The sequence below is a fragment of the Mus caroli genome, unplaced genomic scaffold, assembly GCF_978045245.1.
Source record: "Mus caroli unplaced genomic scaffold, Mus_caroli_1 scaffold_18, whole genome shotgun sequence".
Lineage (NCBI taxonomy): Eukaryota > Metazoa > Chordata > Mammalia > Rodentia > Muridae > Mus > Mus caroli.
The window spans coordinates 76317981-76338836 of NW_028227273.1; the positions used below are offsets into that span (position 1 = coordinate 76317981).

General features: G+C 42.7%; 1 pseudogene; it reads left to right on the forward strand.

Annotated features, from left to right (window-relative positions):
• The first annotated feature begins 15071 nt into the window (after window positions 1-15071).
• Window positions 15072-20546, forward strand: LOC147000511 (dystrophia myotonica WD repeat-containing protein pseudogene; annotated as a pseudogene).
• Window positions 20547-20856: the final 310 nt, after the last annotated feature.

The following is a 20856-nucleotide window of genomic DNA, read 5'->3' on the forward strand; positions in this document are numbered from 1 at the left end:
GAGGGGACATGGGGTTTTAGGAGGGGAAATAAGGAAAGGAGATAACATTTAAAATGTAAGTAAAGAAAATATCTAAAAAAAAAATACCACTGATGATAAGAGCAATTATTACAAGGTTCAACATGATAATATCCTTTTCCTATATGATGTTTTTAACATAATTAACAAAATGTGCTAGCCTTCACAACTTTACCACTACAGTTGCATTCCTATATTTTCCTATAATGTGAGGCTGTACCGGCTAGTTTTGTGTCAACTTGACACACCTGGAGTTATCACAGAGAAAGAGCTTCAGTTGAGGAAATGCCTCCATGAGATACAACTGTAAGGCATTTTCTCAATTAGTGATCAAGGGGGAAAGGTCCCTTGTGCGTGGGACCATCTCTGGGCTGGTAGTTTTGGTTCTATAAGAGAGTAGGCTGAGCAAGCCAGTAAAGAACATCCCTCCATGGCCTCTGCATCAGCTCCTGCTTTCTGACCTGCTTGAGTTCCAGCCCTGACTTCCTGGGTGATGAACAGCAGTATGGAAGTATAAGCCAAATAAACCCTTTCCTCCCCAACTTGCTTCTTGGTTTGTGCAGGAATAGAAATCCTGACTAAGACAGAGACATACAACATTTCCAGAGTTAACAGGACAAAAAGAAAATTTCTACTTTGTTGATGTATTCCTAAGGAGGTTGTGAAATCAATTAATTGTAAACCTTCATTGTTTTCAACAATTTTACTCTAATTCAGGAAAACTACAAATCTTCTAATTGTCCTCTGAGAGAGCCACAGTGTTTATTTCAGTATTCTTAGGCATAGAATATTCTATTCTTTGTGTTCAATACAGAGATAGACAGACAGAAAGGCTAGATCGATAGATAGATAGATTGATTGATGATAGAGATACACCTGACACATATAAAACAACAATAGAAAAAGGAAGAATAACAAATAAAACATATCCACGTTGTATTCACACAGTTTTACTTTTTGTTTTTCATACACATGTGCTATTTGGATTAAGTTTTCTCTACAACAACCTTCATAACTTCCATGAAATTCCACTCTCAATAATATTAGCAAACTTGCTACTAGTATATAAGCAACATTAGTATGCTATGGACTTTCATATCAGACAGTTTTGGATATAAACTGATTACATATTGAATGTGTATACTATTTGCCCTATCTGAGTTGTATGGGACCAAACGGACTGGCCGTTCTACAGACTAGCTTGAATGAGGTTGTACTTAAAATGGTACTATCTGTTATGGCATTGTTGCCATGTTTTCTGTCTTAAAGGAATGCCTTGCAAACACAAATAGACTACCTAATATTAGGTACTGCATTTGTGAGAACCTAATAATTGTATCCTTAAATACTTATTTACACTCTTGATTTTAACTGAAGTTTCAAGAACCCATTAAGTTTTCTGCAAATGCCAGGCAGTAGTGGTGCATGTCTTTAATCCCAGCACTTGGGAGGCAGAGGAAGGTGGATTTCTGAGTTTGAGGCCAGCCTGGTCTACAGCGAGAGTCCTAGGACAGCAAGGGATACACAGAGAAACCCTGCCTCGAAAAAAACAAAAAAAAACAAAAAATGTTTTCTGCAAAGGCATACTTGGATCAGCATGCACAAGAAAATTACCTGTTATGTCTTCCAGAATTTACACAATATTTTGACCTTGTGATCTTCCAACTTATACCCTAGAATATAACACCAGAAAATGTATGATAGATTACTAGAAGTTAGAAAAATTTTCAGAAACTGTTATCATGAGCTTTACAAACTGGTGTGATCTATTCACCTCATTCTTATTCTTTCTCAAGTGAAATTAGAGAAGTGTTCAATAACAACAACAGAAGCAAACAAACAAACAATCACAACAACACAAGTACATTTGCCCCCTTATTTAAAATAGAGAAACAACATTCACAGTCTTACCTATTGCAGTGAGGTTACTACAGGTCTCCAGCATCACATCTTTGAAGAGACTCTTCTGAGCAGCATCCACCAAAGCCCATTCTTCTCGAGTAAAATTCACCACTATATCCTCATATGTCACTGCATTCTAAAATGTCCCATATATGTAGAAAAGAAAGCAGAATACAGAAATATATGACATTTATATTTCATTTACCATATTATCAAATAATTTTAGTACTTCCCCCACCTTTTTCCTGACACAGAAGTTATAATGTAGTCATGATCACCAAGTTAATTTAGAAGGAAACTGAACAATAAGGTTCTCATCTGTCATTTTTTTTCACCCTTTGAGTTGGATAAACCATTGAAAGAGAAAGGCCAATTAATGGACATAAAGATCAAGTAACTGGATCAATAGTACTAAGCACACACAGAAATACTGTATGAATAATTACTAACAACAAAAGCAATGAGCAAGATGGTTGGATTGGCAAATGCATTAAATGTCAGCATTTAAGACACAGAGGTAAAAATTTATCATTGTTTTTGATGCTAGTCGGGTCTATACCATGAGTTCTAGGACAGCCAGAGTTACATACTATGACACAGTATCCCTAGCAAAAAAAAAAAAAAAAAAAAAAAAAAAATCAAATAATCAAACTACAAGGAAGGAAACAAATCAGGATATTCTTAAAATGAATCATACATTCACCCCAGGTGTATATTCATCTTCTACAACCTGTCCCAGTTTTAATTGTAACAATAATAATCTCTTACTACAGGGTAAAGCATGTTTACACAATTAAAAATGGACAGATGAAAATATTAGCAATGTAAATATTGCTGATAAATAAATGGCAAAAAACTGGAAAGCTGGCTCAAAAGTGAAGAGCAATTGCTGTTCCTACAAAGATGGGTCCTCAATCGCCAGTACTTATATGGGGGCCCATAAGTAAACATTACTATAAGTTTAAGAGTTCTGAGGCCATCTTCTGACTACTGAAAATACCAGACACACATGAGATGCATATTTATGCATATAGGCAAAATACTCATATTATTTTCACCATAAATTCAAAGGCAACACAACAGACAGGAAGAAGGCCATATACCTACTGTCCTATGACTAAGAAGGTTTAGGAAGTAATAAGGTTATCAATACATGCCATCTTGGAAACGGAATGATTCTCCACCAAATTCAAGAAATTCAAGACGTGGGGGAAGCTTACCATAACAGAACATGCTTGACATGTACAAAAGCCTACATTCCAGGCCAATAGGCCAATAATGTAAGAACAAACCAACAAAACTGACAGACATGTTGTCCCACATTTTGTACAACTATCCAAGGACAAGACTCAAGTTGATATCGGAGACTGACGCCTACCTTGTATCCATTCCTGCATTGAGAACAGCCGAGCATACACAGACAAGCATTATCTTCTAAAGCAAACACATAAGAAAAACAAAAAAAATATATATGAAATTTTTTTGTTTTATATTTTTTATTACATATTTTCCTCAATTACATTTCCAATGCTATCCCAAAAGTCCCCCATACCCACCCCCACTCCCCTACCCACCCATTCCCACTTTTTGTCCCTGGCGTTCCCCTGTACTGGGGCATAAAGAGTTTGCGTGTCCAATGGGCCACTCTTTCCAGTGATGGCCTACTAGGCCATCTTTTGATACATATTCAGGTAGAGTCAAGAGCTCCTGGGTACTGGTTAGTTCATAATGTTATTGCACCTACGGGGATGCAGATCTCTTTAGCTCCTTGGATATTTTCTCTAGTTTCTCCATTGGGGGCCCTGTGATCCATCCAATAGCTGACTGTGAGCATCCACGTCTGTGTTTGCTAGGCCCCGGCCTAGTCTCACAAGAGACAGCTATATCAGGGTCCTTTCAGCAAACGCTTGCTAGTGTATGCATTGGTGTCATCGTTTGGAGGCTAATTATGGGATGGATCCCTGGATATGGCAGTCTCTAGATTGTCCATCCTTTTGTCTCAGCTCCAAACTTTGTCTCTGTAACTCCTTCCATGGGTGATTGTTTCCAATTCCAAGAAGGGGCAAAGTGTCCACACTTTGGTCTTCGTTCTTCTTCAGTTTAATGTCTTTTACAAATTGTCTCTTATATCTCGGGTATACTAAATTTCTGGGATAATATCCACTTATCAATGAGTACATATCATTTGAGTTCTTTTGTGATTGTGTTACCTCACTCAGGATGATGCCCCCCAGGTCCAACCATTTGCCTAGGAATTTCATAAATTCATTCATTTTAATACCTGAGTAGTACTCCATTGTGTAAATATATCACATTTTTTATATCCATTCCTCTATTGAGGGGCATCTGGGTTCTTTCCAGCTTCTGGCTATTATAAATAAGGCTGTTATGAACATAGTGGAGCATGTGTCCTTCTTACCGGTTGGGACATTATCTGGATATATGCCCAGGAGAGGTATTGCAGGATCCTCCGGTAGTACTATGCCCAATTTTCTGAGGAACCACCACACTGATTCCCAGAGTCGTTGTACAAGCTTGCAATCTGACCAACAATGAAGGAGTTTCCTCTTTCTCCACATCTTCACCAGCATATGCTGTCACATGAATTTTTGATCTTAGCCATTCTGTCTGGTGTGAGATGGATTCTCAAGGTTGTTTTGATTTGCATTTCTCTGATGATTGAGGATGCTGAGCATTTTTTCAGGTGCTTCTCAGCCATTTGGTATTACTCAGGTGAGAATTCTTTGTTTAGCTCTGAGACCCATTTTTTAATGGGGTTATTTGATTTTCTGGAATCCACCTTCTTGAATTCTTTATATATATTGGATATTAGTCCCCTATCTGATTTGATAGGTAAAGATCCTTTCCCAATATGTTGGTGACCTTTTTGTCTTATTGATGTTGTCTTTTGCCTTGCAGAAGCTTTACAGTTTCAAGAGGTCCTATTTCTCAATTCTCGATCTTACAGCAGAAGCCATTGCTCTTCTATTCAGGAATTTTTTCCCCTGTGACCATATTTTCAAGGCTTTTCCCAAATTTCTCCTCTATAAGTTTCAGTGTGGGTTCATTTCTGGGTCTTCAATTCTGGTCCATTGGCCTACTTGTCTGTCACTATACCATTACCATGCAGTTTTTATCACAATTGCTCTGTAGTAAAGCTTTAGGTCAGGCATGGTGATTCCACCAGAGGTTCTTTTATCCTTGAGAAGAGTTATCCTAGTTTTTTTGTTATTCCAGATGAATTTGCAGATTGCTCTTTCTAATTCGTTGAAGAATTGAGTTGAAATTTTGATGAGGATTGCATTGAATCTGTAGATTGCTTTTGGCAAGATAGCCATTTTTACAATATTGATCCTGCCAATCCATGGGCATGTGAGATATTTCCATCTTCTGAGATCTTCTTTAATTTCTTTCTTCAGAGACTTGAAGTTCTTATCCTAAAGATCTTTCACTACCATGTTAGAGTCTCTTAGTTGCTTCCGTGTTAGATCTGTGTTAGAGTCATGTCTAGATATTTTATATTACTGGTGACTATTGAGAAGGGTATGGTTTCCCTAATTTCTTTCTCAGCCTGTTTATTCTTTGTGTAGAGGAAGGCCATTGACTTGTTTGAGTTAATTTTATATACAAATACTTCACCGACATTGTTTATCAGGTTTAGGAGTTCTCTGGTGGAATTTTTAGGATCACTTATATATACTATCATATCATCTGCAAAAAGTGATATTTTGACTTAATCTTTTCCACTTTGTATCCTCTTGATCTCCTGTTGTTGTCGAATTGCTGTGGCTAGGACTTCAAGTACTATGTTGAAGAGAAAGGGAGAAAGTGGGCAGTCTTGTCTAGTCCCTGATTTTAGTGGGATTGCTTCCAGCTTCTCACCATTTACTTTGATGTTGGCTACTGGTTTGCTGCAGATTGCTTTTATCATGTTTAGGTATGGGCCTTGAATTCCTCATCTTTCCAAGACTTTTATCATGAATGGGTGTTGGATCTTGTCAAATGCTTTCTCCGCATCTAAAGAGATGATCATGTGGTACTTGTCTTTGAGTTTGTTTATGTAATGGATTACTTTGATGGGTTTCTGTATATTAAACCATCCCTGCATCCCTTGAATAAAACCAACTTGGTCAGGGTGGATGATTGCTTTAATGTGTTCTTGGATTCGGTTAGCGAGAATTTTTTTGAGTATTTTTGCATTGATATTCATAAGGGAAATTGGTCTGAAGTTCTCTATCTTTGTTGGATCTTTCTGTGGTTTAGGTATCAGAGTAATTGTGGCTTCATAGAATGAGTTGGGTAGAGTACCTTCTACATTTATTTTGTGGAATAGTTTGTGCAGAACTGGAATTAGATCTTCTTTGAAGGTCTGATAGAACTCTGCACTAAACCCAGGTCCTGGGCTTTTTTTTTTTTTTTTTTTTTTTTTTTTTTTGGCTGGGAGACTATTAATGACTGCTTCTATTTCCTTAGGAAATATGGGACTGTTTATACATTAACTTGATCCTGATTTAACTTTGGTACCTGGTATCAGTCTAGAAATTTGTCCATTTCATCCAGGTTTTCCAGTTTTCTTGACTATAGCCTTTTGTAGAAGGATCTGATGGTGTTTTGGATTTCTTCAGGATCTGTTGTTATGTCTCCCTTTTCATTTCTGATTTTGTTAATTAGGATGCTGTCCCTGTGCTCTCTAGTGTGTCTAACTAAGGGTTTATCTATCTTGTTGATTTTCTCAAAGAACCATCTCCTCGTTTGGTTAATTCTTTGAATAGTTCTTGTTTCCAGTTGGTTGATTTCGCCCCTGAGTTCGATTATTTCCTGCCGTCTACTCCTCTTGGGTGAATTTTGTTGCTTTTTTCTAGAAATTTTAGATGTGTTGTCAAGCTGCAAGTGTGTGCTCTCTCCAGATCAGCCTTAGTCCATGGAAGTCATATAGGATGCATGGGACAATTTCAATATTTTTGTATCTGTGGAGGCCTATTTTGTGACCAATTATATGGTCAATTTTGGAGAAGGTCCCGTGAGTTGCTGAGAAGAAGGTATATCCTTTTGTTTTAGGATAAAATGTTCTGTAGATTTCTGTTAAGTCCATTTGTTTCATAACTTCTGTTAGTTTCACTGTGTCCCTGTTTAGTTTCTGTTTCCACAATCTGTCCATTGATGATAGGGGTGTGTTGAAGTCTCCCACTATTATTATGTGAGGTGCAATGTGTGCTTTAAGCTTTACTAAAGTGTCTGTAATGAATGTGGCTGCCCTTGCATTTGGAGCATAGATATTCCAAATTGAGGATTCCTCTTGGAGGATTTAACCTGTGATGAGTATGAAGTGTCCCTCCTTGTCTTTTTTGATAACTTTGGGTTGGAATTCGATTTTATTCGATATTAGAATGGCTACTCCAGCTTGTTTCTTCAGACCATTTGCTTGGAAAATGTTTTCCAGCCTTTCTCTCTGAAGTAGTGTCTGTCTTTTTCCCTGAGAATGGTTTCCCATAAGCAGCAGAATGTTGGGTCCTGTTTGTGTAGCCAGTTTGTTAGTCTATGTCTTTTTATTGAGGAATTGAGTCCATCAATATTAAGAGATATTAAGGAAAAGTAATTGTTGCTTCCTTTCATTTTGGTTGTTAGAGTTGGGGTTCTGTTCTTGTGGCTGTCTTCTTTTTGGTTTGTTGAGGGATTATTTTCTTGCTTTTTGTAGGGCTTGATTTTCATCCTTGTATTGGTTGTTTTCTGTTATTATCCTTTGAAGTGCTGGATTCGTGGAAAGATAATGTGTGAATTTGGTTTTGTCGTAGAAATCTTTGGTTTCTCCATCTATGGTAATTGAGAGTTTGGCCGGGTATAGTAGCCTGGGCTGGCATTTGTGTTCTCTTGGTGTCTGTATAACATCTGTCCAGGATCTTCTGGCTTTCATAGTCTCTGGTGAAAAGTCTGGAGTAATTCTGATAGGTTTGCCTTTATATGTTACTTGACCCTTCTCCCTTACTCATTTAATATTCTATCTTTATTTAGTGCATTTGTTGTTCTGATTATTATGTGTCGGGAGGAATTTCATTTCTGGTCCAGTCTATTTGGAGTTCTGTAGGCTTCTGTATGTTTATGGGCATGTCATTCTTAAGTTTGGGATGTTTTATTCTATAATTTTGTTGAAGATATTTGCTGGCCCTTTAAGTTGAAAATCTTCATTCTCATCTACTCCTATTATCCATAGGTGTGGTCTTCTCATTGTGTCTTGGATTTACTGGATGTTTTTTGTTAGGATCTTTTTGCGTTTTGTATTTTCTTTGATTGTAGTGCTGATGTTCTCTATGGAATCTTCTGCACCTGAAATTCTCTCTTCCATCTCTTGTATTCTGTTGCTGATGCTCACTTCTATGGTTCCAGATCTCTTTCCTAGGGTTTCTATCTCCAGCGTTGCCTCACTTTGGGTTTTCTTTATTGTGTCTACTTCCCTTTTTATGTCTTGGATGTTTTTATTCAATTCCATCACCTGTTTGGTCATGTTTCCCTGCAATTCTTTAAGGAATTTTTGTGTTTCCTCTTTAAGGTCTTCTACCTGTTTAGCTATGTTCTCCTGAATTTCTTTAAGTGAGTTCTTAAAGTCCTTCTTGATGTCCTCTACCATCATCATGAGATATGCTTTTAAATCTGAGTCTTGCTTTTCGGGTGTGTTGGGGTGCCCAGGAATAGGTGGGGTGGGAGTGCTGCGTTCTGATAATGGTGAGTGGTCTTGATTTCTGTTAATAGGATTCTTACATTTGCCTTTCGCCATCTGTTAATCTCTGAAGCTTGCTGTTATAGTTTTTTCTGGTTTGAGCTTCTTCCTCTGGTGACTCTGTTAGCCTCTATCAGCAGACTTGGGAGACTAGCTCTCTCCTTTAGTTTCAGTGGTCAGAGTATTCTCTGCAGGCAAGCTCTCTTCTTGCTGGGAAGGTACCCAGATATCTGGTGTTCGAACCTGCCTTCTGGCAGAAGTTGTGTTCCACTCACCTGAGGTCTTAGGATCCCATGGGTGATCCTGTGTGGGTCCTTGCCGGTGTCCGGAGACTCCGCATGCAAGGCACCCCTGGGCTGGAGTGGACAGGAAGGGACTTGTGCCCCTGATCAGGCCGGGTTATCTGCTTCCCTAGTTAATGCAGTCTCAGGTCTGGCACAATTGGACTGGAGCAGACACTGAGTTCCACTCACCATTGGTCTTAGGATCCCGTGGGGGATCTTGTGTGGGTCCTTGAGGGTGTCAGGAGACTCGGTGGGCAAGGCACCCCGAGGATCTCCTCAGCTTCATGCATCCAAGTCTGGGATGAGTCTCCTTTATTTTGTTCTGAGTTCAGCCACCAGCTGGTTCACATCCGTCTCCTCCAAGGCAAATTTCCAAGGCCATTCATATATTAAATTTTTAGGTAGCAAAATTTTCATCATAATATTATTGTAAATAGTACAAAGATTATTGTTGTATTATTCACACACTGATATCTGTGCTACCAAATCTGGGCACAGTATCAGGTTAAGTATTTCCTGCCTCAATATTATATAAGGATTGATAACCATTTTTCTCTATTTTTTTTTCAATAAAAGCTGATAAGCCAATGACTGAGAGGGTGATAGAAGAATGCAGGAATTTCTCCCAATCATAACATGGAAAATATTAATGGCAGAGCAGATTCTATCTAGAGACAGTCCAGAAGAGGATGAAAAGAGATGAAAACTACTCAGTTACTCTTTCCTTAAAGGTTGCAAAATAAATATCATAGTCTAGTTTCAATTACTTAGGAGTGCCAGGTGTTGGTTACTTATGAGTGCCAGGTGCCAGGTGCATGCCTTTAATCCCAGGACTTGGGAGCAGAGGCAGGCAGATTTCTGAGTTCGAGGCCAGCCTGGACTACAGAGTGAGTTCCAGGACAGCCAGGGCAACACAGAAAACCCTGTTATCCCATCACACAGGATTCAGTTATTCGTGGGTACAAGGGGGACCGCAAAACTGTAAGGATATGGGAGGAAGGGGAAGAAAAGCAGAGACCAAGAAGGGTGTCTATCAAGGTCTCTGTTTATTAGTCTGAGGTGCCTTGTTTTAAAGCATACATCACAGGGAATAGGGAGGGGTCGAGGGGGAATTTTACAAAGAACAAAGAAGTGGGCATCTGCTGACATGAGGGACGAAGTCAGGCTCCAGGTGGCGGGCACTCTGCATCTTATCTCCGGAACATAGATTCTCCTTGACAGCCTTGGGGTGTCAAGCCGGGCTCAGGCATAATAACTCATGACCTTGGATGGCATGGGAGTTCAGGAAGAGATAGGGAAAAGGGGACTATAATTCAGCTTTTACAGCCTCAGGTGCCAGGAAGGGAATAGGGAGGAGGGAGTGATAACCAGTTCCTAACACAAGGCCATTTGGCCTGTCAGGGAGATTGTGAAGGGCTTGCTTTCTCACGGGATGGTCTCTGATATCTCCCCCTTCTAAATTAAATTTAATAAGGCCACACTTAATTGAGGTGATCAAATAATCTTTCTCATCCTTAAATGAGTGGGCGTTAACCATGGCTGGGTGGGACAGTGACCCGATTCCTCCCGTGGGTGCTGTCATGACCCACACTTGTGGCTCTTGGTATCTTTGGGAGATGGGAGGCAAAGCCTTAGAAAAGTTCTTTATTTGCAACTGAAACTAGATACCAATCTCCATCCAAACCAGGTTTGTCTCTCAGGGAACTCAGAAACGGTCTATTTGGACCTTCCCCTGCAATGCCTAGCTTGTACCCATACTGGGCCTTTACCGGATTGGTATTATCACAAACCAGTATGCACAGTTCTGAGTTCAGTGCAGCTCCTAAAGGAGAATTGTCAACCTCAGATTCAGTAAAGCCTCTACAAGAAGTATGCCAATTGTAACACCACAATTTGTGGCTCTTAAGCTATAGTAGGAGCAGGAGGTCACCCTTTCTTGTCCCTATTGTCTCTAAAGCCTGAGGAACCAAGGGGACCCTGAATTAGCAGCAAGGGTGGAAAACTGGAGATGAGTTGCTGTTTCTGCCTCGGTGGGAGGAGGATCTTCTTCGTCTGAGTCCTGGATATCCAGCTAATGGTAGTGGACTGCAACTGGCTTATTTAAAGCAGCTTCAATCTGTGACTTAACAAAAGTTTTTAATTTTCTAAAGGCCCAGGGGCCAAAAGACAAAAGCAGCAAAATACCCAAGAAAAGTCCCAAAAGGCTGGGAAGTAAGGTGGTGACCCAAGGAGAAGTAGAAAACCAATTTTTATACCAATATTCTTGTTTCTCTCTGTTGCATTTTCTCTCTTCTAAACTACCTCTAACTTTGTCTATACTACCTTGAACTAAACCAGTCTTGTCAGAATAAAAACAACATTCTTCTTTGAGGGCTGCACATAATGATCCTCATTTGAGAAAGAATGTCTCTCCCCCATAAATTAACGGGCAGACCAGGGACGACATAAGGCTGAATAGAACCAGAGTTTCCTTCATCATCTTCCCAAGTCAACAACTGTGAACTCTGGAGAGTATTTTTTGATTGTCCAATTCCCTGTAAATGAGTTAAAGAGGTCTTTAAAGGCCAACCAGGAGGCCAGGCACTTTGTGAAATCACAGTGGAATCTGCACCTGAGTCTAAAAGGCCCTCAAAACGCTTGCCATTTATCTTAAGGCAGAGTGTCGGGCCATCTTTGGTAATTGCTTGTACCCAATAAAGGTCTGATGACCCTGGCTGGGAAGAGCTATGGCGTTTGCCCATTGCTGGATAGGAAAGTTAGAGGCAAGGCTTGTGCTAAACGTTGCCCTTTGTGTATAGATATTGGCCCTTGAGAGGCACTAACTAAAATTTTAATTTCTCCAGTGTAGTCATTATCTACTAATGAGGGATGGACAGTAATTCCTTTTAAAGTGACGGAAGCACGCCCTAATATTAAAAAATAAGTATTGGGTGGAGAAGGCCCATAGACCCCCATGGAGAGGATGTAAATACCATCCTCTGGTGTTAAAATTGCGCTGGTGGAGGAACACAAATCCAGGCCTGCGCTGCCTGTGGTGGTTCTGGAGAGACCAGTAGCTGATTTGTCTGCCAGCTGTAACCCGTGGCTGGAAGAAATGAGTTGGTTTTGTGGACTCGGGGCTGTCCCCCATACTTGTTTCCCTGAACAGGAGGCAAGGGACTTCCAGACAAATCTGTCTGAGCTCTGCAAGTGTTTACTCAATGCTTGCCTTTCTTAAAGCGTGAGCAAAGAAAATTGGGCCGTGTAGGGCGAAAAGAATGGTCAGCAAGTTGTGCTGGAACACCGTTATGGGAGGGTGCAGTGGGTTACTGTCATGCAAAATGTCCAGGCTGGCCACACCTAAAACAACTTTTCTGGGGGCCAGTTTGCTGAAGAGCTGTGCCTATTGCCATAACAGGCCGAAGAGCTGCATCCATTGCAAGATTGACTGAGATATCTTGTGAGTAAACATATCAACATCACGACAAAGATGAATCATCTCATTAAGATTTTTGTCTCTAATCTTACCGAGCAAGACCGCCATACAAGCTGAATTGGCATTATCAAAAGCCAATTGTTTTACAAGTTTATTGTCTGCATCCTCATGACCTAAAGTCCTCTCTGCAACCTCAAGCAAACGACTTACGAATTCAGTATAGTCCTCTTGTGCTCCTTGAATAATTTTAGTTAAAGGAGTAATAATGGAAACTTTCATAGGAATGGCATGCCAAGCTCCCAATGCTGCGTTACCAGTCTGAGCCAAGAGACCCGCTGGAAAAAGTTTTTGTCTGGCTTCTGCCACATATTTTCCTTGACAAGAAAGCTTTTCAAAGGTCCTGACAGTAGATGGCGCTGGAGGGTTTCTTTGATTAGCTACTGCAATGGTCTGGCAATGATCAAAATCGGCCTTCCAAGAAAGAAACTGTGCATGAGTTAAAACTGTCTGAATCAAACTGATCCACTCACTAAGGGAGCATATGTCCGCCTCCTGGGAGGGCTTCTAGGAGCGAGAGTGTATAAGGGGCAGATGCAGAGTTAAGCTCTTTTAAGTCCCTGAAATGTAGTTTACGAAACTCTGTCTGTCAGATAGGAAGAGTCAATTGTTCTTCCAGCTCATGCTCTATTTCATTTTCACTCTCATAATCCTCTCCGCCCTCGCTGTTAGTGTTTGTGGAGAGATCTGCCTGGGGCAATTCTAAAGGCCCTATTTCTGCAGATGCAGATTTGGCATGGATGGCTGAAGGCTGCTTCTCCCCTGAAGAAGTGGGCAGGTGCACAGCTAGCAGTTCTGGTGAAGCAAGTGATTACAGGGAAAGCCAACGTTTTGGTTTTTAAGACTCGTGGAGCTTTCTTTATTATGCCGCCTGAGACTGCAGCTGGAGGAGGGGCAAGGATAGTCTCTTTTAAAGAATTTTGGAGTGACGTGAGCTCTGTGGACAGGCAAGCATACTGTTGCTGTAACTCTAACACTTCTTGTAATTCTGCTACCTGAGAGGGGAGCTTATCTTTAGCATCAATGAGTGTGGGAACCTGTAGAGCCTGAGGCCATGGCCCAGGTGCGCAGATGGGTGGCAAATAGGGAGGGGTACTGCAAGGAGGGGCTGAAGCACATAGCAGGGCCACATACAGGGCTGGACTACCTTTTCCTCTAAAGTGTCTGAGTCCCCAGAAATTAAAGGGCCCTCAGCCAAAGAGTTTTTTAAAAACTGGATTGATCAGTGGTGGTTTGGTAAGGGCAGGCTGCACAGGCAAGTGCCTAAGGAGACATGCGGATAAAGAGTAGCCTGTGGCATTTTAGGACCCTCTGCAGTTTTTGGAGGCTTTGTAGTAGTGAGGGAGCCCTCTACAGCTTCCCGAGACAAGGGACAGGGGCAATATTCTGCCACTGACAAAAGCTGCTGTTTCTCTGGATCATCAACTGCATTTTCTACCAAATCATGGATTAAACTCCAATAAGTAAATACATTTGCAGGGAATGCCTTGGGGCCCTGCTTTGCCAAAATGTCATTTAATTCTCTACCTACTCTTCTCCATTTCTTACAATGTATTTCTGCTCCATCTATAATAAACCACGGACATACCTGGTCTATGAAAATAAAAAAGTCTATCAAATCTTTCTTTTTAACTCAAACTGCTCTTTCCCTGAGAGCCATCTTTAAGTCACTTATAAAGGCTGCTTCTTTGGATAGCTTGTTTCCTATATCCTGGAGTGGAGATGAATCAGTTCACCAAGGACTTCTCACTCCTGTGAGTGGCAGAAGGGGTCCTTCACTACTTCTAAATTCTTGGGGTCATGACGAACTTCTCTGGAACCTCCACTGGAAGGAATTATGATTCGGACCTTGCCCTCACGTTGGGCACCACTTATCCCGTCCCGTGGGATTCAGTTATTCATGGATGCAAGGAGGACTACAAACCTGTAAGGATATGGGAGAAAGGGGAAGAAAAGCAGAGACCAAGAAGGGTGCCTATCAAGGTCTCCATTTATTAGGCTAAGGTGCCTTGTTTTAAAGCATACATCACAGGGAATAGGGAAGGGTCGAGGGGGAATTTTACAAAGAACAAAGAAGTGGGTATCTGCTTACATGAGGGCCGAAGTCAGGCTCCAGGCTGTGGGCACTCTGCATCTTATCTCTGGAACATAGATCCTCCTTGACAGCCTTGGGGTGTCAGGCCGGGCTCAGGCATAACTCATGTCCTTGGATTGCATAGGAGTCAGGAAGAAATAGGGAAGAGGGGACTATAATTCAGCTTTTACAGCCTCAGGTGCCAGGAAGGGAATAGGGAGGAGGAAGTTATAACCAGATCCTAGCACGAGGCCATTTGGCCTGTCAGGGAGATTGTGAAGGGCTTGCTTTCTCACGGGATGGTCTCTGACACCCTGTCTCGAAAAAAAAAAAATTAGGAACTAGATTTGTTACTACAAGGGCATTTGACATACCAATGAGTGACAAGAACTCCCTTAGAATAAAATCTTACAAACAAGGACTCTGGGTAAGTTCTCAGGCAGAAGCTCATGGCGCCTTGAATAGAACTTTAGAGATTCAGCTGGTCAGCAAACAGTTGCAGAAAAGTAGAGAGAAAGGAAAATGAAATGCAGGGGCAGTATTTACAGGCAAGCCCCCCAAAACTAAACAGAGTTTTCTAGCTAGGCATGAGGCTATATTCCTATGACAATGGGTTCAGGTTAGCCTGACTCACACTGCACAGTACAGTACACATTTGTAATACCAATAACTTCCCAGAGAGGGGCAGGGGTCAGGATTGCAGAAGCATCTCTGGGTTATAAGTGAGGGTAAAGAGATGGGAAAAAATATTCCAATCAAATGAACCTAAAAGGTAAGATGGTATAGGTATTTTACTACTTCACAAAATAGAAGATTTCAACATATACGAATAGGCTGATGATATGATAGTATATAGGAGTGAACTATAAAGTACCACAAGCCCATGGAAGGAGTTACAGAGACAAAGTTTGGAGCTGAGACAAAAGAATGGACAATCTAGAGACTGCCATATCCAGGGATCCATCCCATAATTAGCCTCCAAACGATGACACCAATGCATACACTAGCAAGTGTTTGCTGAAAGGACCCTGATATAGCTGTCTCTTGTGAGACTAGGCCGGGGCCTAGCAAACACAGACGTGGATGCTCACAGTCAGCAGTCCAGCTGTTAGTACTAAGACAAAAATCCCAGTCTCTGCAGAACCTTAAAGAAGAGATTGCAGTTTAGTTCTAAGATTAAAACTAGTAACTAGAAGAAGTGGGGAATGAAAGATCCTGACAGAATGTAAAAGGACACAGAAGCCCTGAAATTGGCAAGGTAGATGTCAGTGTTAGCAGAACTAGCTTCACTGATTTAGAAAAATAGAGGTGCACAATGCTGTGGCCACTCCTTGAACCTGTGTGTCTGCCAATGTTTCTATCGTTCTTTGACCCATGTGTGTGCCCACTGATGAAGCCCATTGCCAGGTGTTTGTGACATTGGTTGCTGAGAAAGAGTCAGAAAATCTCCCCAGCAACCACAGCCCGGCCAATCCTGAGTTGCTACACCTGCACCAGACTCTTTCCTTGTACCCCTCCCATACACATTTCTTGAGAATAGACCTTGTCTAGATCTGGAAATCCCCTACTCCCCCCCCCCCGTTCTCCTTTCTCCCCTGAGGGCCTATAAAAACTGGGACCTCTTTTTTCTTGAGGTCGACTCCTCTACCCCTGCGTGGGCTATGAGTCGTCCCCAGAGCTCTGGCTTTCCCCGAATAAAGCCTCATGTGGTTTGCAACAAGCTCAGTCTATCATGAGTTCTTGGGTGTCTGCTTTTGTCCTGAGGCCTGAGCGAGGGGCTCCTCTCAGAGTCTTTCAATTGGAACCTTCAAAAGACCTGTTCAGCAGCTAAACAAACCTAGTCTCTGATGTAGGGATGGGCAGAGTGGTTGGCTGTAAATAAGGGTTGTCTCCTTTTGTAGTTTGGAGCCCTATTTCTGAAATATTATGGAGAACAAACTTGAGTATCCTAGAATTCTAATTGCTATAGGCCTGGTTGAAATACTGCTTATTTGTGAATGTTATAGTGACAATCTTCAACCATAAAAAGTCTACTTGGTGTGATTTACTATCTCCTAAAAACTGGTAAAACCTTTACTCATCAATTTTAGTCTCTTTGTATTGAATATTTTATTTATTAACATTTCAAATGTTACCCCCCTTTCCTGGTTTCTCCTACTCTTACTCACTTTGTATTGAATATTTTATTAACATTTCAAATGTTACCCTTTTGCCTGGTTTCTCCTACTCTTAGTCACTTTGTATTGAATATTTTATTAACATTTCAAATGTTACCCCCCTTTCCTGGTTTCTCCCACTCCCCCAAAACCCTCTATCCCACTCCCACCTCCCCCTGCTGCTATGATGGTGTGCCCCACCCACCCACCCACACACCCAATCCAGCCTCCCTGCCATGGCATTCCCCTACACTGAGGCATGGAACCCTCACAGGACAAAAGGCTTCTCCTCCAACTGATGCCCAACAAGGTCATCTTCTGCTACATATGCAACTGGAGCCATGGGTCCTTCCATATGTACTCTTTGGTTAGTGGTTTAGTCCCTGGGAGCTCTGTGGTTTCTGATTAGTTTATATTGTTGTTCTTCTTTTGGGGTTGCAGACCCCTTCAGCTCCTTCAGCCCTTACTTTATCTCCTCTCTTAGGGTCCCTATGTTCAGCTCAATAGTTGGATGTAAGCATCTGCCTCTGTATTTTTCAGGCTCTTGCAGAACCTGTCAGGATAGCTTTTCCTTCAGTCTCTGCTCCACACTTTGTCTCCATATTTCCTCCTGTGAGTGTTTTGCTCCCCTTTCTAAGAAGGACAGAACCATACACACTTCAGTGTTCCTTCTTGTTCAGCTTTATGTGGTCTTGTGAATTGTATCTTGGGTATCCCTAGCTTTTGGGCTAATATCCACTTATTAGTGAGTACATACTATGTGTGTTCTTTTGTGACTGGGTTACCTCACTCAGGTCACAGCTTAAAATCATATGTGGCTACCCACATAGAGATGCCACTTAAAACCTCCAAAAAAAATTTAACTTCAAATGCATTTCACACCTAAATTCTAAAGGCATAACTTGTTGAAGACAGACAAGAAATCTGTCCTTTTGGATTTCCCATCCTGCCAGGCATGTTTCTGTACACAAGTTTATTTTAGAAATGTGCAGATGAATACCCACAGTTAAGCTGTTCAGATGCCAAAACTACCTCCTGAGAATGGCCAGTACCACAGGGGCTTCACAGTTGGCTGCACCTAGATGTTAGTTGACACCAAGTCCTTGAAATGACCCTCCGTTTCAGCTCCCTCCTCCTCTTCATTGAGACATTAAACATGTGCTCACCATTTTGCAACATTGAGGCATGCCTGAGATCCTCTGACACAACCCAGCAGTAGCATACACTACAGAACACACTGAAGCAATAATGCCTGCTAGGCTACAAGAACCTAGAACATGGCGACCAGAAAAAAACCTCCTCCAATTCTGATTAGCAGGGTTGCCTGGAGGTTCAGATTGGCCAGTTATTCTTGAAAGACATGAGTAACTCACTCAGGGTTAAGTGTGTGTTAAGGCAACACCACAGACTGGTTCCTGTCCAAGGCTTCCAGTCTAGTGTCAGACATTTTACACATCGGCAGAGATATGTATTTCAATAGCAGTTTATTCTGTCTTCCATAGCCTATTTAGCCATCTTCCAGACAGGCCCTTGGAAGGATCCACCACTCCAGCTCATGTCTGATTAGCAGCTGGCTCCTACCCTTTGAGTGGGATCACCAGATCACAACTACCAAACTTCCACTCACATTACAGCTATCAGACAATGTTTTCCCTTATTCCAACTTCAAAGTGTAAAACTTTCACAATAGTGACTCAACTTGCAGTGAAGTGAAAACTCTGTCCCACACATGGAAGAGTTCCCAGAATAATGACAATTAAAAAGAGAATTTAGGAAACAAGAGGGTTTTTTTTTGTAACTTTAAACTATAGCTGCTTTTCACATGGTATGTATGGGACAATGTAGGAGAAAAGCAGGAGATAGTTTACAAACACTGTGGAGTAGTATTGTTAACCAGAACATCTTCCACATTGGCAATGTTAAAAACAAACAAATGAAAAACAGATAAAACAAAAAGACATCCTCAACTCTGCTAGTAAAGATCAACAGACAAGTGGGGGGTGGGGGTGGGGTGCGTGGCCAAGATGGCTGTGGGCATCGTGGAAGGCAGCCCTAGTCCCAGGGCCACTATGGGCGACTGAGCAGATATAAAGCTGCTTTCCAGTGATGTGACCTGCAGGTCTGGCCAAACATCTGCTCAGACCCCAGCCATCCTGCTGCAGCTTCCGGGCCTGGTGCCATGTTGTCCACTCCACCCCATCTCGGTCTTTTCCCTCCCTGCACACCGCTTCTCAGCGCCCGCCAACCCCAAGCCCAGCCCCTGCTGCCTGCTGTCCACCTCTTGCACCTAGGCAACAAAGATGTCACTTGGAGCCTTCCTCTATGCCCTTGGGACTAGGCACGGGAAGAGAGCATCTCTGCTTCAACCTGAGCGATGAGCTTTACTTCTCCACAGCTGCTATTACTGCAGGAGCCAAAGGTCCATTGATCTCAACAAGCCGATCAACAAGCAGATCTACAGGGGGACCCAGCCCACCTGCCACGACCTCAAGGAATTCACAGTTGCCACAGAAAACATTTCCCTGCTGGTGGCCTTCTTCATAGGCCAGGTGCAGTATTTGAACCTCATCAAGAAAGACACCAGCAAGCTATTCAATGAAGAGTTGCTGATTGACAAGACCAGGTGACATATTTGAAGGGGCTGCCTGAGTCAGAGAGTCTTCAATGCTTCTAACGCCAGTGGCCACCTGTACCGCTACATCACCTACCTGTGTGCCTCCACCCAAACCCAGAAGAGTCTGCTGAAACAGGGTGAGAGGTTTGCTATCCATGAAGCCAAAAGCAAAGTAATCCAGAATCCACTAGCCAAGTGGGTGAGGGGCCACTCAACAAGTTTGCATTCTCACCTGATGGACAACACCTAGCCTGCTTCAGCCAGGATCACAGCCTGCATGTCTTCTACTTTGACAGCATGCTGTGAGGGCTCATGGAGAGCTACTTTGGGGGTCTGCTATACCTGTGCTGGAGCCATGATGGCTGCTACATCGTGACAGGAGGGGTTAGATGATTTGGTCACTGTATGGCCCTTCATGGAGGGTCTTGTGGCTGCTAGAGATCATGGCCACAAGTCCTGGGTCAAGGGTGTAGCCTTTGATCCCTACACCACTCACACAGAGGAAGCAACATCAGCCAGTGGTGATGGAGATCCCAGTGGTGAAGAGGAGGGACCTTAGGTCACCAGCTCAGACACAGGAGCCCCCGTGTCCCCACTGCCCAAGGCTGGCTCCATCATATACTGCTTTTGGCTCAGCTGGGAAGAACACACAGTTCTGCCTGTGGGACTTCACAGAAGGTGTGCTCTCCCCTCATCCATCTCTGGCCTGTACCCACAACCTTCCAGGCCCACCAGCTTCTGGTAGTTCTGAGGCTGAAGAGACAGGTGCAGGCCCACTGTCCTGCTCCCTGTAATGTTCCAACAGCTTCCCACACCCATCTTGTGTGGCAAGCCTGGTGGATCTAGTGTAGTGATGGAGCCTGGCATTGGCGCTTTGCCATAGTGACACTGCAGGGGGGTTGAGAAGGAACAAAAGCACTACCACAGCTTAGGGAGCATCTACCACAGGGGCAGTGGGGGCAATAGCAGCAATGATAAGCTGATCTTCACCCCCACTCATCCCCCACCCCCCACAGCCAATTGGATCCAGCCAATTGCTGGGCACAACACTGTGCCCTCAAATCTATGAAGTTCCCTATTGGAGACTCTCTTGTGTAAGAAGATCTTTCAGGAATGCCTGGCCTGTAGGAGTGTACCATCACCACCTGCCAAGAGGGCCTCATCTGCACCTGGACTCTGCCAAGCAAGGCATTCACAGACGAAGGGAACGAGGCCCAGGCAGGGGAAGCAAGTTTCCCCAGGTCATCCAGCAAGGCAATGGTAGAGGGCATTTCCACCCAACCAGGCAGCTACCCTAATGGCACTGTGGTGTGAAACATGTATGCCCCATGTTCCTGGACTCCTAGCCATAACCATCCCTGCTGACCTCAAGGATCACTGTATTAACAAGAGTAATCATGATGGAAGGACTGCTACAAGCCCCACACTGCACAAATAGTAGGGGGTCACTAGATTGGCCCAGCCATGGTGATGCAGTGGCCTGTGTGGCCCTGGTCCAGTCCTCCACCCACCACCAAGTTCAATGACCAGTTCTCTGAAGGATCAGTGTTAACCACATCCCTGTTCCAGCTTGTGACTGTTCACTTCTGAGAGAGATTTAGCCCACAACAACCCAGCTCCACAG